Consider the following 13,379-nt stretch of genomic DNA (forward strand, 5'->3'; position numbering starts at 1 on the left):
TGCAGTGGCCTGATCTTGGCACACTGCAAGCACCGCCTCCCAGGTTCACACCATTCTCCTGCCTCAGACTCCCTAGTAGCTGGGACTACAGGCGCCCGCCACCGCGCCCGGCTAATTTTTTGTATTTTTAGTAGAGACAGGGTTTCACCATGTTAGCCAGGATGGTCTCGATCTCCTGACCTCGTGATCCGCCCGCCTCGGCTTCCCAAAGTGCTGGGATTACAGGTGTGAGCCACCGCTCCTGGCCAGAGAGAATGATTTTACTCCCCATATCGCAGGGGATTTACATTCCCCTGCATTATTTTTCGTAATATCCAGGGGAAAGATGAAGATGTTACTCCCCATATAGCATGGGAGAACAATTCCCTGCGATATTGTTCATAATATCTCTGGGGGGAAAGAATTATATTTCTCCTTTAATCGCAGGAAGTGTACACCCCCTTGTGATATTGTTTATAATATCTAGTGGGGGAGAGGATGATGCTACTCCCCATATTGCAGGGGGTGTACAACCCCCTAGAATATTGTTCATAATATCCACGCGGGGAGGAGATGATGTTACTACCCATATTGCCAGGTTGTACTTCCCCCTGCCATATTGTTTGTAATATCCAGGCTGGGAAAGGATGATATTACTCCCTGTATCACAGGGGATGTACACACCCCTGTGATATTATTAGTAATATCCATGGGGGAGATAATACTACTTCCAATACCATAAACACCCTGTGTGTACACCCTCTGTGATATTGTTTGTAATATCCAGGGTGGGAGAGGAGTATATTACTCCCTATAAGGCAGAGTGTGTATACATCCCTCTGTGATATTGTTCATAATATCCACTGGGGGATATGATATTACTCCCAATATCGTAAACACCTCACATGTACACCACCTGTGATATTATTTGTAATATCCAGTGGGGGAGAGGATGATATTACTTTCCACATCGCAGGGGGTTTACACCTCTCTGTGATACAGTTTGTAATATCTAGAGGGGGAGAGGGTTATATTACTCCTCATATCTCAGGACATGTACACCCCCCTGTGATATTGTTTGTAATATTGTTCCCAATATCCTTTTCCCCCATGGATATAGGAACAGTATCGCATAGGACGTGTACACCCCCTGCCATATTGGAAGTAGTAGTGTTTTCTCCCTTGCTGGACATTAGGAACAATACCATGGGGGGGTGCACACCCCCTGCGATATTGACAGTAATGTAATCCACTATCCCCTAAATATAGGAACAATATCACAATGGGGATGTACACACTTGGCGATATTGAAAGTGATATGATCCTCTCCCCACCTGGATATTAGGAACAATATCACAGAAAGGGTGTACACCCCCTGCGATATTGACAGTAATATCCTCTCCCACCCCCGGATATTAGGAGCAATATCACAGAAGGGTTGTACACTCCCTGCGATATTGACAGTAATATCCTCTCCCCCCCGGATATTAGGAACAATAACACAGAAGAGGTGTACACCCACTGTGATATTGACAGTAATTTCCTCTTCCCCCCCGGATATTAGGAACGATATCACGGGGGGTGTACACCCCCTGCGATATTGACAGTAATATCATCCTCTCCCCCCCAGATATTAGTAACAATATCACTGAAGGGGTCTACACCCTCTGTGATAGTGACAGTAATACCACCCCCAGATATTAGGAACAATACAACGGGAGGATGTACACCCCCTGTGACATTGACAGTAATATCAACCTCTCCCCCCACCCCGGATATTAGGAAGAATACCACGGGGGGTGCACACCCCCTGTGATATTGGGAGTAATATCACCCACTATCCCCTAAATATTAGGAACAATATCACAAGGCGGGGAGTACACCCTCTGCGATATTGGGAGTAATGTCATCCTTTCCCTGCCCCTGCATACTAGGAATAATATCACAGGGGATGTACACCCCCATAAGCTATTGGGAGTAACATCACTCTTTCTTCCCATGGATATTAGGAACAATATCACAGAAGTGGTGTACACACGCTGCCTGTATAGAATAAAGCAGGCGGAGGAAGATGGGATAACCTTGCTAGCTGAAGCTTCTGGCTCTCTTTTTTTCTTCTTCCCGTGCAGGACACTTGCTTCCCTTCTTCCTGCCCTCGGACATGAGACTCCAGGTTCTTATGCCTTTGGACTCTGGGACTTGCACCAGTGGCTTCCCCGAGGCTCTCAGGCCCTCGGCCTCAGACTGAAGACTGCACTGCGGGATTTCCTGGTTTTGAGGCTTTTGGACTTGGACTGAGCCACTACTAGCTTCTCTCTTTCCCTACCTGGCAGACAGCCTATTGTGGGACTGCCTTCTAACCGTGTGAACCAATTCTCTCTCGTAAACTCCCTTATACATATACGTGTATCTTGTTGGATCTGTCCCTCTGGAGAACCCTGACTCATACATTTTGTTTATTTTTTCTCCACTGCCCTTTCCTCTGCTTCTAGGCTTACCTAGACCACCACCATTCTTTCCCCCTTTCTAAAGTAAAAGTTGTTTTTTTCTCACTAAATCCATGGTATTCTGCCCGTTTTCCATGGCTTCCCTCAGCCCTGCTCTGTTTATTCTTGCTATCTTAAGAGGAAATCCCTGCCTCTTCCGTGGCTTTTCCCACTTGGTCTACATACTGGTTTCTGTTGTTCTCAGAGACACACTGAGACCTTTCACATCTCACTGTCACTTCTTGGAAGGGCTCTCTACCTCGTCTGCCTGCTGAGCAACCTCTTGGGGAGACGCAGGCCCTCTTGAGTCACTGAACTTGAGCTATTTGGTGTTGGTATGTTAATTTATCTTCTTAGACCACTTACCACTTCTTTAACTTCAAAAGAGAAGAATAAGTATTATTTTCCATGGTTGATATGAAGAGTAGAAATAACTTATACAAAATGCATTGCAGTTAAGTGATAATAAATGGCCGTGAATGCCCTTATTAATGTTATTCTATCAGTCTCGGCTCAGATACCATCTGCTCTGTAAGCTCTGCTCTGAATCATATCTGCTTCTTCTCTGGGTTCCTTGTGCTCTGTTCTTGACTACTTTAAAGCAGTAATTGTTCTGATTCTAATTAGTGATCCTTCCCAATAAAATTTTAATTTTGTAGATCTCTTCCCCCCACCCCTGCCCCAGCCTAACCAGTGTTTTCTTACTTTTTTGTGTACAGGCTACATCACTGGTCTTTTATTTGTGGCTAAATAAATGTTGTGTTAGAAGAGTAAAGAGTTCCCAGTTACATGGGATCTATAGTTCTACAAAATGAATGTATACATAATCCATGTAAATATTTCACTTATTTTAAAACAATTTTTTAATTTTTAAATTAAATTTAATTTGTGCATGTGTGTGAGACCAGAGTGAGACCAGAGATGGCGGCGGTGAGGGGCGGTGGTCTCACCATGTTGCCCAGGCTGGTCTTGAACTCCCCTTCAAGTGCCCCCCTCCTCACCTGGCCCCCCTCACCTTGCCTCCTCCGCCTCACTCCTATGGCAGCCCCTGCCATTCCCTACCCCCTCTGTTGACCGCAAGACTCAACAAGTGACTTGCTGAGCAAACCCAGCTGAGAAGAGATCTGTTTAGGGACACAGGAGGCCAAGTACACAAAAAAGCAAAAGAACTAGCATGCCTTTTTCAATGGATGTCTATTTTACAGGGCTGGCTTCAGATTATTATTATAGCTTTAAATAAAAGGACCGTTTTGTCATCTCGGCCCATGGCCTACATTATTTCTTTACTGTCCATTGCCCTGGGCGCTTGACTAATAATTTAACAGCAATTTTTTTTTAAATTTTAAATCATGATTCATTGCATTGCTGTAAGAGTAATTAGAGGTAAATTAGGGCTTGAAACTGCCTGTAGTGGGTTACTTTCTGAGATTTTAGCATAATTATCAGGTGAGAGGGTGAAGTTTTAATTAGCGCTAAGTGGGATAGAAATTCAATGCACTGAAACTGCAGTGTCCAATTCAGTAGGCGCTAGCCACCTGTAACTGTTGAGCACTTGAAATCCTGGCTAGTCCTAATTGAGATGTGTTGTGTTAAATATACTGGATTTTGTCATTGGAGTGGGAAGAACAGCGTAGAATATCTGCTTGATAATTTTTTATATTGATTATATGTTAAAATTATTACTATGATTACTATTTGGGACATACTGAGTTAAGTATATTTAAAATTAATTTCACCTTTTCTTTTAATGGGGCTTACCAGTACATTTAAAATTACATACGTGGCTCACATATTTATTGGACAGCACGGCTCTAGAAGTTTAGGAAGAAATAAGAAAAATATTGAGAATAGGTAGCGACAGTAGGAAGTTTGTCCTCCTGTAAGACTGATTCCAATAAAACTAATAGGTGATAGTTTTAATTGGCTTTTTCCTACTAGAAAAAGTAAGTGTACTTTACATGCCTCTTTGTTCTCCCTCTTTCCCCTTCAATTTAGTGGTTAGCATGTATTTACTACATCAGGCTTAATATTCACTAAGCAGTGTTAAGAAGACTTAGGTAAATGATTCCCTGATGAACACACTTGATTTTCAAAGCACTTTCCTAACCCATTTTTAATAGGAGTAGAGTCAAAGGTAGATGGCTTATTAGTTGTCATCTCATTTAAATCTCATGGAATTTTCCTGCTAAATCTCAAAGTAAACAATTTGTTATAGGTTGTTTTGTCAAGTATGGAAGGGACAGCATAAGACATGTGGTACTTCATTTCCAAATTGCTTGAGATGGTTTTCATTATAATCATACATTATTTGCTTCTGGTTTTCCGGAAAAGCCAGCTAAACCTGTGGTTCATTTAGATATAAATGAAATATCCTCAAAGGATTGCTCAAAGTGACTTATGCAACTTGAATATATATTTTTTTCTGTAGGGTGTTTATTCCAAATTATCTGGCCATTTGTGGCAATTTGCAGTTTTTTAGAAAACACCAAATATTTTTCAAGTTAGAGATGTTTTAATAAAAACAGTCATATTGAACTGGAAGCAGCCAAATAAAATGGCCCTTTATTTCACAGTTGAGAATTTGAAATTGGAAGGTAATTAACATATGTAAGGATGATGTATTTGCTGCCTGGCTTATAGGAATGAGCCAAGTTGTTTTTTGAGGGATGTTGTTGCTGTGTATGTCCCACCTATTTTGCTTCCTTAATGAACAGTGCAAGTTTGAGACAGAAATATTTGAGAACATTTTTATCAGTTGTGACATTTTGATAGTGAACATTTTATATCTTCTGTCAACTTAAAATGTTTACATCTTCTGTCTGCTTAAAATGTTTAATTTGTTATAGCCAAATAATTTGGCTATAATTGATAATTTAATTTATCAAATTAAATTGCTTTTTTTCCCTTTAGACTTTCTTCAGTCACATCTGAATAAATCACTTAGAAGTAAGCTAGATGTAATATAATGAAATGCTTAAAAGGGCTGTGTATCTTCATATTACACTTACAGTGATTTTCTGTTATACCCATTATATTCTACCTGCAGCTAGTTGAGGTAAAGAGAGGGCATTTAACTGTCAAGGGAACCTGTGAGGAGACTGTAGAAATCTGGAAAGTCTCTTGGGTCTTTGAGGGATTTTGGGATGCAGAGAGTGGGGCTGGGATCTCTGACTAGGTTGGAGCCAGCCTGCATTTGTATCTTTATCTTGGAAGCAAACTTAGAATGCAGAGATAGATGTGGCCTGGATGCTGCTAACTCTAGCCAACCACTAAATCTTAAGGTGGGAGAGATGCAGGCTTTGGCTGGGTGCTAAGCTGCTGTAGCTGGTTGAATGTAGAGGTCACTATCTTTTCTGAATACTTGTAAGTAAATTAAATCATTCTCTACTCCTGTATGCCTGCCAACCAAATGGGAAATCGCTATAGAAAAGATGGTTTAAATTTTAGTCTTTGAAGTGGTTAATGCACGTTTCTGGAATCAAGATTTAATGTGGACTTGGATTGGATATTGAATATTTTTGATTTGCCTACTTTTCTCTCCATAGGGAGCTTATAGCTTCATTGCACTGTGTGTGGCACTTGGGTCCTGTTTGGCAGCAATGACTGCCTTTCTGTTTAGTGTCTGTGTGCTATGAAGATAGTACACAGGGGTCCAGATGCATCCTGTTTTGAGAATGTTAATGGATACACCAGCTGCTGCTTTGGATTTCACCCATTGGCGGTTTCTATAAAAACTTTAGACACAGTGAGCCACTCTTCTCAGGGAATGGTGGAAACCCTCCCAATTCCAATTTCCTAAACACCAGCCAAGGGCCAGCCTTGCATGCAGGCCTTTCTAAGGATGGCAGTCTCTTGCCTGTTATATGAAATCTTTTCTGCACACTTTGTATAGCCCCAACTTAATTTTTGGTGTTGTTTTAAAATTTCATTTTAATAACATAATATTATAAGATAAGGTAACTTGGTACTAATTTCTGTTGTATGATCCATCTTAAGTTGCAGCGCTGGTTACTTTTTTGACTTTCGGTGACAAACAGCTATTTGTACATAAGTTACCATAGCAATGTTAGGTAATTATAATCTGTCCTATTTATCTCATTTACCTTTCAGTAAAATTGTTAAATAAGCAAAATAATTTCTGAGTTAAAATTAGAATAAAAATTGTCTTTTATTTGGATTACATGAATAATCTAGTTTTCATATTGTGCTAAAGCCCTGCTTAGAATTATGAAATAAGATAAAATATTCAATCATTTTTATCAATATTTTCTTACCTAAGCATGCAATTAAATTTATTTATTTTATATATTTTATATACTTCAATTTGAGAAATAATGACCACATGTTGTTACTTTGGTCTTCAATGATCTCTAATTTTTAGGGTCGCCGTGTCTTGCTTAAATATATCATAGTAACAGGTTCAGTGAATATCTTTATTTTTAATTTTATTTACTTATTTTTTTTTGAGACAGAGTTTTGCTCTTGTTGACCAGGCTGCAGTGCAATGACACAATCTTGGATCATTGCAACCTCCACCTCCCAGATTCAAATGATTCTCCTGCCTCAGCCTCCCAGGTACCTGGAACTACAGGCATGCACCATCATGCCCAGCTAATTTTTTATATTCAGTAGAGATGAGGTTTTACCATGTTAGTCAGGCTGGTCTCGAACTCCTGACCTCAGGTGATCCACCCACCTCAGCCTCTCAAAGTGCTGGGATTACAGACATGAGCCACTGCCCCCAGCCATCTTTTTTATTTATTTATTTTAATTGTTGTTCTGGAGATCCTGGGATGCATAGACAGTGAATATCTTTTGTGTTTTTTGAGACAGAATCTCACTCTGTCTCCCAGGCTGCAGTGCAGTGGTGCGATCTTGGTTAACTGCAACCTCTGCTTTCTAGGCTCAAGCGATTCTCCTGCCTCAGCCTCCCGGGTAGCTGAAATTACAGGTGCCAGCTACCATACCCAGCTAATTTTTGTATTTTTATTAGAGATGAGGTTTTGCCATGTTGGCCAGGCTGGTCTTGAACTCCTGACCTCAGGTGATCCACCCACCTTTGCCTCCCAAAGTGCTGAGATTACAGGCATGAGCCACTGAGCCCAGCTGAATATTTTTTTTAAATCAATAACCTTATTTCTTAGAGTAGTTTTAGGTTCACAGCAAAATTGAGAGGAAGGTACAGAGATTTCTCATATATCCCATGCCTCCCACACATGCATAGCCTCCCCCATTATTAGTATTTTCCACCAGAGAGTGGTCCATTTGTTACAACTGATGAACTTACATTGACACATTATAATCACTTGAAGTTCATAGTTTACATAAGGCCTCACTCTTGATGCTGTACATTCTGTGAATTTGGACAAATGTATAATGACATGACATGTATCTATTACTGTAATATTATCGACAGAACAGTTTCACTGCCCTAAAAATTCTCTGTGCTATGCCTGTTCATCTCTCCCTTTCTCCCTAGCAACTCGTGACAACCATTGATGTTTACTCTGTCTTCATAGTTTTACTTTTTTCAGAAGAGTCATATAGTTGGAATAAGAAGAGTGGATATCTTTTTGAGTAGTTAAAAAATTAAAGATCCATGGCAGTTGAATGTAGTCATTTAAGATGTTCTTTGTCCTTTTGTTTTTCTTTTGCTTCTTTATCTTTGTAAAGAATGATGTATTCTGATGAGATATGATTTACATACTTAGAAAACATGATTTGTATAGATATGTGGCACATAATAGAAAGGGTTGAGGAAAAGGACACCACACCGTACTACACAGCACAACCTGGAGCATCTTGCTCTGTGAGGTGGGTCCAGATAGACTCTTTAGCAATGGAAGGGGACAAGTGCAAAGGGTTGTGCTTTATAAAACTGGAATCACAAAGTCTTTCATACTTAACTTCTTTTGGAAATAAGACCAGGCAGTGAATGCTATTAGGTAAATACATAAGTTCCTCACTGATCCTCTTCCTTTGAGGGATGAGGTTGACAACAGCCTGTATTATGATGACACGACTCACCTACAACTAGATTCTGTCATGAGAGATGACAAGGGAGTTTTGCTTTATGCGAGGTGAAAAAATTTTTTTCTCCTACTAGGGAGATGGGCAAGCATTAGAACATTCTGGTAGTAAAAGGGCATTGATAGTTTTCTTTCTATATATTTTTTCACATCAGATAATATTGCCCGGCAGCCTGCCATACCTCCCCAGTGTTTATTCAGCTTCTCTCTGAATGTGGATAAGCTCTTAAAGGAGTGATCTTTCCAGTGGTTCTTTCTGTGGGAGGTAAAATGGCAGGTGAATTTGGGCCTTGTTATACGTAGGCCAGAGCAAATAGCCACAACTAAGGAAACCACCCAGCACCTTACCCAGAAAAGTATTAGCCAGAGTAACACACTGATCTCTCTTGAGATCTTCTCCACTGGTGGCTCGAAAGTCTTTTCAAGGATTCCTGTTTCTGGTCTGCTTCCTGTGTTTTGTTGGTTTCTGGCGATAGCATGTTTTATTCTAAACTAAACAGTTTGAACTGAAGAGCTAGAGAAGCTGTGTTGTGTTATAACAAAATAAGTGCAGTAACTACACCTTAACTGTGGGAGATACATTCCAAGACCCCCAGTGCATGCATGAAACCATGAATAGTACTGAATCACAAGCTGTTTTTCCCTATACATACATATCTATGACAAAGTTTAATTTATAAATTAAATTAAATCTGGTGTTATCTGTAGATAGGGTGTGAGAATTGAATTGTGTCATCAGCAGGAATGATTGCTTGTTTGTTGGGGGGAAAAACTCTCCACACATTTGGTCACAGAAGCCTTCTTTGTTGATGATTGTTGCTGTGGTGTGACAGCAGAGAAAAACGTGTCAAGTATGTCTTTCTGCGCATATAGTGGATAAGGGGTACTAGTGTATACTCTGTTGTAATGGCCCCTCATATTTCAGTCCAGAAATCATGCTCTTTGACACTGTTGACTCATCACACCTGTTCTGCTAACAATACCATCTTTACTCAATCTCATAGGCTTTGGCTAGGATGACTTGTATACTGCAGTTCACTTGTAGATACCAAATTTTAATAAATTTATTCCTCTTTTCATCTAATAAATACAGAGGGAAGAGTTCTTACTGCATTAATTACCTACCAATACATATAATGAATGTTAATTCTAATAAGGTCCCAGGCATGCTCCCAAAGGAATGCTTTGTAACAAAGCGTCAGTCTTATGCTTTAAAAAACCAAACCAAACCAAAACAACAACAACAACAAAAAACAGGATCTAAAGCATACACACAAGTGTGCACAATTTTTTTATGAAGGTAGAGTCTTACTATGTTTCCCAAGCTGGTCTCAAACTTCTGGGCTCCTCAAGTGATCCTCCTGCCTCATCCTCCCAAGTAGTCTGGATTAGAGGCATGCATCACTGTGCATTCTTATGATTTTAATATTCTGTATATTTATTATTGATTTAAAATGCATTTTACCTTTTTCTTTAATAGATGTTGGAATTTCTGATGAATCTGCAGTCAGGTAAGATTTCATAGATTTAAAAAATTATGTTAACTAAGAAAATATAGATGGAAGAAACTAATATCTGTTGAGTGTTGTATTCTGGGCTAGACATCCTAATATGTTCTATGCATTTATCATCTCGTAAAGCCATCATAACATCTGTGTTCCTATAACCTACTGTTAAATAAACAACTATGGATTAGAGCTGGTTAATTGCCTCATGATCCCATAGTTAACAAAGTAGCTGGCCTACAGTTTGACCATCAGCCTGCCTGCCTTCCAAATCCTTTCTCTTGCTCCTCAACATAGATTGATAGATATCTGTGCAGCCCTTGGATCAAAGTATAGGTCTGAATCAGATCAATCGGATTCATTAATTTGATTAACTTCTAAATTAATGAGAGTTTAAATACCTTGAACTCTCATTTAAGTTTATTGTTAGAATGTTGTTAGTCCTAATAAATTTGACGATTTCGGTGGTAGCCAGTATCTTATTTTTACCTTCAAAGGCTCTAGGGCAGATCTGACTTAGCTTTGGCCATAGGACTGTAAGTTTTACCAAAGCAAGTTTAGGCAAGTCTTAGAGACAAATTATTTGACTTCCCAGTTTGGTTTTCCATTTAGGCAAGTATTTCTGCTTATTTCCATAATACTTTTTTTAGTCTTGTTGCTTTTTCCATGACTTTCATATAATCTTGTCTTCATTTTTTAAAACTTTCTTCTCTGTTTTTCTTGGTGTTTCTTTTGTTCTATTATTTTTTCAAACTCTGCTGCCTATGCATTCCAAGTTTTTCTATAGACAGAATCAAGAGGACATAGAATTACAGAATTTTAAGGAATCTTGGAATGAATTAAAATACCTTCTAGTATTTTTATCTGCGTTGAACATTCTGGTCAAGTGATTCTCTAGATAGAGAATGTGAGGCTCAAAGAGATTAGGAAGCTTTTTTTTTTAGACATAGGAATTGGCAGAAATGAGATTTGAACTCATGGTAAAGCCCAGTACTCTTGCTTCTTTTTATGTCCTATTGGCGTGTGTTTTAATAATGCAAAGGGGAGTGAGTCTGTGGATAGAATGAGAATGGAATTAGCTGGTGAACCCAATGGAAGTAGATAAGAATGGAATGAGCAGGGGAAGTCCAAGTTTGAAGATAAACAACACTGGATTGGATAGGAGTATGGACTCTTCTACAAGAGATCAAAGTATTGGGGTTTATGACAAGTTTGATAAAGATAAATTATAAAAATGAAGGACACAAGATGTTGGGAATTATCTACAAAGGCACATTAAAATAGAAGGTTCAAGGGAGCTCTAAAAATTTTGCTGCTTTTTTTTTTTAAATCAAGGACTGACAAACTTGAAGATTTTTACTGAAAGATGCCAAAACATTTTGAGACACTGGGAAGAATGTCTACAGCAGATAGAAATGTGGTGTCATCTACTTCCATCCTGACTTACAAAGGGGTGGCTTAGAGCCCCTGGAGTACTAAGGGGCTGGAAATTGTTGAACTACATAGATGTGTGGCACAGGACAGGTGTCTCCTCACCTCTGCCTCTTTTCACAGTTCACTGATGTCCTTCCCATGTCCATGTGGGCTGGGTCAGGGACATGATTAGCTGGCAAATCAGTCATGGAGTTCAGTTGGGTAGTTGATAGTGTGTATAGCTGGTGGCAGGTGATGGAGACTCCAGTTAGCTTGTTTTTCAGGAGCAGGGATATAGAGAGCTCCTACTCCTGGTCATTTGAGGCCATTCTTTCAGGAATCTGTGCTTTCATACACTGAAGATTTGAAGATTGGAGACTTCTGTGGAACCCTGCAGAAGTAGAATCTGGAAGTGGGTGTCCATAGGAAGAAATATACTTAGATAGTACTTAGGGAAATAGAGGTACAACTATCATGACCCTGTTTCTTTTCTGGCAGTCTCTCTCCTTGGGTGTCTGAGTGCCTATGAAAATTTTTAAGGGCTTGCTAGTTTATGTGGACCTGAATAAGGTGGGACCTATAGAGTGAAAATAATGGGATTTTATAATTGTTAATATTTTAATCTTTCTGGGAAAAGTATTCTCAATAAGAACATACACCTTTGCTATTTGACTTCTGTACATTTAGCTTTCATACATTTCAAATATTGTGGGGGCTTTCCTGTACCAATTTAGGGTAAAGGAAAGCAATAGGACCTTCCTAAGTTGGATCCATGCTGAGGAATCAAGACTACCATTTTGAAGTGATGTAGATTAGTCTTTTATCCAGAGACAGATCACGGAAAAGAGACAGTGGATCTTTCTACCTTGTTTTAGGTCATCAGTTTTATTCCAGTTTAGGGAACAAAATTTATGTCATCCATTAATTGAATTTGAAGTTCAGCTTCAGGACAGATAATTTGTGAGGGCACATTATTGTCAGGCTCTGCCAATATATTGACTGTCACTATTTGTTATAAACCTCAAGGTTAGTTTTCATTGAATATTTTATAGATTTAGACAGGTGGAGGCAGAAATAGGTAACTAAAATCTATTTTTAGAACAGGGGACATATTTTAATTATATCAAGAATCATAATTTAATATATAGATCACTGACCTTTCCCCAGATTATGTTTTCCTTTTTTTGAGGGGGAAGCTGGATATAAACTGGCAGTTTAAAAAATTGTAAAGAAATCAACTTGCTCATTTTCATTGTGTATTTTTGCTCTCAAGCATTTTGCATGAACTGTGTGTGGATTCATTGCCTACATTGGATGATGAAGACTTGAGTGTTGCTACTAAGGTAAAGTGGTCTCTTGTAAAATTAATTTTCTCACTCTGAGTGTAGTTTTGCATAGTATTTACTTTTCAAATTTAGCCGTGGTTTACCTATCATTGTTTTATGGTGGTAATGGAAAGCTGGTCAGAGAAAAACATACACATGGCTAGTTGATTCAAAAAATGTGTTTAACTTTGGTAACTAATAAAGATTGGTAAGTACTGTGACAGGGTGGGAGCTGAAAAATAAATGAACTGGAAAATAAGTAGTCACAGGAAAATCACATTAGGAAATGCTTTCTCCAATAGAGGAAATATGAAATTTGGTTAAAGTTTATTTGGATAAATACTAATACTTTGACTTAAATCATATGAGTGTGACTTTCTTAATATTTATTCCTGTATAAATCTTCAGTGGATCAAATTGTTTGCAGTAATCATGGAATCCTCCTGGTAATTTTTAGTGGCAGAAATGTTCAGCACATAGCATATAGCTTTTGTTCTTGGAAACTTATCATTTTGGTGTCATATAGTTTTTAGGAGAGATTGTTTCTCTACTTATATTATTGGCTCTGTAGTGAGACTAAAAAAGTATTAAAATTGTAGAAAAATAGCTGAGTTTGGTGGTGTACACCTGTAGTCCCTGCTA

At 38.9% G+C, this 13,379-nt stretch overlaps 1 protein-coding gene across 1 annotated transcript in view; it reads left to right on the forward strand.

Annotated features, from left to right (window-relative positions):
- The first annotated feature begins 2,625 nt into the window (after positions 1-2,625).
- Positions 2,626-13,379, forward strand: part of LOC101058522 (putative ankyrin repeat domain-containing protein 20A2) — a 31,115-nt gene continuing 20,361 nt past the window's right edge. The window contains 3 exon segments of the mRNA XM_063791901.1: positions 2,626-2,800; positions 9,975-10,005; positions 12,686-12,755. The gene's annotated coding sequence lies outside the window, so the exon portion shown is untranslated.

The sequence above is a fragment of the Pan troglodytes genome, chromosome 14 (genome assembly GCF_028858775.2).
Source record: "Pan troglodytes isolate AG18354 chromosome 14, NHGRI_mPanTro3-v2.0_pri, whole genome shotgun sequence".
Taxonomy (NCBI): domain Eukaryota; kingdom Metazoa; phylum Chordata; class Mammalia; order Primates; family Hominidae; genus Pan; species Pan troglodytes.